The sequence below is a fragment of the Pteropus alecto genome, unplaced genomic scaffold, assembly GCF_000325575.1.
Source record: "Pteropus alecto unplaced genomic scaffold, ASM32557v1 scaffold24, whole genome shotgun sequence".
Taxonomy (NCBI): Eukaryota; Metazoa; Chordata; class Mammalia; order Chiroptera; family Pteropodidae; genus Pteropus; species Pteropus alecto.
In genome coordinates this window covers 2247778-2252512 of record NW_006439192.1, presented here as the reverse complement: position 1 = coordinate 2252512, position 4735 = coordinate 2247778, and the positions used below count along the sequence as shown (strand labels likewise).

Sequence of the window (4735 nt, the reverse complement as noted above, 5' to 3'; positions counted from 1 at the left end):
TTTTTTTTTTTTTTTTACATAAACCATCAGTCACCTAAAACAGGGCATGCAATTTTCCTTGAACTTAATAAACTAGTGGCACATATTCACTTAGAAAAGAGCTTTCTCCTTTTATGAAGAAGAAAGAGGAAGAAGAAGAAGAAGAAGAAGAAGAAGAAGAAGAAGAAGAAGAAGAAGAAGAAGAAGAGGAGGAGGAGGAGGAGGAGGAGGAGGAGGAGGAGGGGAATTCGTCCAATTTCCAGATCCCTGCCGTCCTCTGTCATTCATATTCTCATCTGACAAACTATCATTTTATGTCTCCATGTGTAAGACACTGTGCCAGAGACTACTGAAGTACAATCTGGCCTTGTTTTGTTCATGCTTAGACACAGATTTAGACACAGATTACCGATACATTTGAACATGAAGTATATTTTCTTTGTCAGTGGTACAAAATGAATAGCACATCTCACAACAACCGATGGGCATCTTACATTAGGTAAAATATGGTACAAGATACAGACCCTGCTCTCAAGCAGCTTACAGGTGTTGCAATTACTGTGCTGGCAGCCAGTTCTCATCTGTGGGAGGAAACCCATGATTTAGTTTGGAAAGGCTGAACCTACTTTTTTGCAAGAGATCAATCTGCCCTTCAGAGTAAAACACTGTGCCTCCAAACAGCAGCACTGCCAAGACACTTTGAAAAAGGAGTGAGAACAAATTTAGTGAAGGTGCAGGAAACTCCAAAAATATTTCTTTTAGAAAATACTCCCAAACGCTGAGAGCTGATTTTTCTTTCCTATGTGATTCATTTTAGTGTTGCAAAGTATGGTTTTGCTCTTTATGAGGAAACATATAAATGGGGGGGAAAATCCTTCCAGAAGGCAAGGAAAATTTCCGGGGGCAAAGAAATCTTTTTCCACAGAGAGAAAATACCAGGCTAAAGAAGCTGTCACCTGAACTCTCAAGCTTAAAAAACTGGAGAAGCCAGTACAAGAGAAAGCTCTGAACTATCTTTAGCAGAAGTATATCGTCATGAACATTTCTACCAAAAAAAGGCTTAAGGGTGTTTGTAGATACTGCAGAAGCAGCTACACAGAGTGGCCAGAGGTGGGGTCCTAACCTCACAGCAATTATAAATCAGAGCCTCACATCCCTGGGGTAAGCTTACCCCAAAGAAAGGCTGCTGTGGGCACTGAGTTGTTAACAGCAGGATTATGAGTGCAGCGGCTTGCAAATACTATATTGGTCTGTTTAAGAGAAGAGAGCGGCATCCTGTTGTCATATAGCAGGAAAAGCAGAGACAGAACATAAAGCAGATCAGTGCGACCTAAGTTCTGCAGGCAGGCTGACCGCCATGTTGCATTCAGAGACTTTGCACCACCTAACTTTTGGCTTTCCTACATCTGGTGCTTGATCCAGGCTGATCCAGCTGCATTCCTGAGCATCAGCACACAGGTGTTTCTACTGATGCTTTTCCCTGTTGGGGGAAAAAAATGTGTTCTGAACTGAGGGGGTACAGTGCAGGGGTGGAGAGACTAGTGGCCAGACCAGCCAGAGAGTTAAAAATGTACTGCCCGAGGAGGAGTAATGGTTCGGGCATGAAGGAATCCAAGGATGCATTGGCGGGAGGATGGGTGTGCAAGCTGACCCAGAAGGAATGCACCCCTTGTTTCTGGAGCTCACAGAGCCTTCCAACAACCCGATGTCTTCCGGCCAGGGATGTCAGGGCCACTTAATGCAAAGTTTGATCCCTGGAGTAGGGTGTAAAACATTCTTTTTCTTTTCTGTAGTGTGTCAGTTTGCATTGCTGAATTTCTTTGTTTCCTAACTGAATCTCATCAGCGTGGCTGACTGCCTCACTTACTTGAAATGAACTAAGCTAGGAAACAAGTTTCTCAACAAGGCTGCATTCCCCAGGGTGCTGAGAGGGCCAGAGCTAAACTCGGCCCCTGCAGAGAGAGGGAGGAAAAATCCTATTTATCGTCTTACAAGAACATTACAAACAAAAAAATTTGTGCCTCTCCTGCCTCCAGATCAAAGAAGCCTAGCATACACCATACCTATGCTGAGGAAATAAATGCCTCTATAGCATAACAGCTGTTTATCTTAAGTGTAGAAGGCAGCATGACAGAAAGTAAAAGATCTCCAGTTGGGGAAGTCAGATTCCTTATTTACAAAATGAGTGGATTTGATCAGATGACCTGTAGGATCCAGAAGGAACTCAAAAGTTCTATGAACCCAAGAAGAAAATAACCTCAGAGCTAAAAGAACACAGTCCCAAACAGCTAATCACTCAGATTCACCAAGACCTGATTGGTTATTAAAATAAGATATACCTCTCCCTCTCACAAGCAGTGAGCAAGTGCTTGCTGACTTAGTAGGTACGTACTGCAGTAGGCAAAGGATGTCCACCCCCCAGCTGAGTTCCCTGAGTACCCTCTGGTCCCTTGCACTACACCACAAGGTCGACCTTCCACATTCAAATTATTTCCCAAGGCTTGCCTCTTCAACTCACGTCTAGGAAATGTCTCTGGTTTAACTAGTCGCCACAATGCCCACGGCTATCAGAATTTTGATGAGCAACTCAAGGAGGAGGGAGGAACCTAATGACAAGTTCAGGTTAGTAAGCCTCAGACAATAACCTGAACATAAGCATGGATTCTCTTCTCACAGCTCCTTAAGCACTAACTTTGGCCTTGAGTTCCACAGCCCCCTCTGAGCCAATGAGCTATAAAGTGATTCTCTAAGAAATCAATGATTAGTGTTCGGCCAAGATTTTTTAAATTTTTAAATTAAATTTTAATTTATTCTAAGTATTTTGGGCTATGGCATCTAGCACAGTGATTTGCACTCAAGAAATGTTGAATGGATACATGAATCAATGAATGATCAGATGCACTGAATTTGCGTTCCCTAATTGGGAGGCATCACCTGCTAGTCAACTCCACACACTCAGTTCCAGGGTTTTCCATCATGCTTCCCTCAGGAGCTGAGCCTGATAAAAGTCATATGAGCATATACATTAGCTGATATATTACTTTTCAGAGTTTACTCTAACACGATTCCCTGGATTTGATGAAAATGTCAGGGGGCCAATTTGCAAAAGTGAGTGTGGTGATTTACAATATCTAAAGAGGATCAATGAAATCTCAAGAGCAGCCCCTTAGTTATTCCTCATAAGGATCCTTCAGGAACACAGCTATATCTGAGCAGATTCTTCCTGACCCAGCCATGCAGCAAAACTCTTCCCATCAAGATTTCTGAGAGATTTTATTTGTCCTTTTTCTCTGCATCCAAATGTGTCTTTGGGAAGGAATCTCAATCCCATTTGTGGCAGAAAAGCTTATTGCTAAGGCAGTGTGGGGCTGTGCACCCACAAGCTTTATAGCAAGAGGACTGCCAGGCTCAGCCCCCCCAACAAAGCAAGAGTGTGAACATTGAGAAGCAAACATCGCCATGGTCAGATGGAAGAGTAATCAGAGCCTTCTCCAATTTTATTTGAGTTCACTTAAAATGACAATAAGAAAAAGAGTGTGACAAACATAAACAGCAAAATGCAAAGCAGACTGAATCTTCCTACAGGTCCCACTGTCCCCTAAGAATGAAGGAGGCGGGCAGAGGTACCCAGTACAGAAACAAAGTGCACAAAATGCTCCCAGCCTCAAGAAGCTCTCTGTGGCAAAGGATCTGAATTCTCCAACTTCTGTCTTCAGTCACAAGGATAAACATATACATGTCTGTCACATATACAATTTCCTTTAATGCTCATGTGCACTCACATGTGTGGGGGGAGGGGGGCTCATTCAAATATAGCACTCTGCCAGTACAAGGCCCTTTCATGAACTTTATTATGGTTCATGAAGACATGGAGTAGGTAGTTCTGAATGGACACAGGACTCACATTACCTACCGTTCTGCTTTTCCTGGTAAGAATGCTGTACGAAATCCAGCCTCAAGGACACAATGCAGGCAGCATGAGAAACACACTGTTCGGTGTCAAGCTGAACCTGTCCTTCAACAAAGCAGGCCTGGCCCTAGCTGCTTCTCAGCATCCATATAAAATACAGGCAGGCATGAGGACTCAGCCCTTCAAATGAATGTGGTTTATGTTTACTTTTCCCGCCCCCAAAGTGTCTGGAACATGGGTCTTCTGCAGACCAGGCTCTAAGAGACCGTTCCTGATAAGGCACCCGAGATCTGCTCCCCAGGCCACATCCAGCCCTTCTCCTGGGGCTAAAAGTGCTGATTCAAAATTCCTGTTTAACCAGGAGTGATTTGAAGAAAATGGAGAGAAATCTCTTTGCCGGGAAGGACTTGATTGGGGCCCTTCCTCTAAATGCCCTGATGTTGGCCTCTCCCATCCCCGGGAAGGCACCCCACCGTCAGCCACTCCAGATCCCTGGTAGAGTGGTGCTGACACCTAGAGGTGGATGCAGAGAGAGCCAGTGTGGGGAGAAGACCAGCCCAAGCCGCCCGCTGCATCTCCTGGTAGTGTTCCAGGGGTAGTGTTTTCCCATAGCTCTTGTCCACCTGTCCCCAAAGCTACCTCCCTACTCCTAGAAAAGGTCCCCAAAAACCCGTGCAGTGATCTTTCACACAGAAGGGCAAAAGCAAAATTTGACTTTAATAAAAAACCTGGGCAGTTCTCCCACCCTATCTAGTCTTCCATCTGCCTGAGAAGAGCAGCCATTGAGGAGCCTGGAGGTAGAAAATATAAAGGTCCAAAAAAGGTGCATCAACAGGCTCTATTCAG

At 44.4% G+C, this 4735-nt stretch overlaps 1 protein-coding gene across 1 annotated transcript in view; it reads right to left on the bottom strand.

Annotated features, from left to right (window-relative positions):
• SFRP1 (secreted frizzled related protein 1) overlaps nucleotides 1–4735 on the bottom strand; it is a 45255-nt gene that overhangs the window by 29448 nt on the left and 11072 nt on the right. The gene's annotated exons all lie outside the window — the stretch shown is intronic.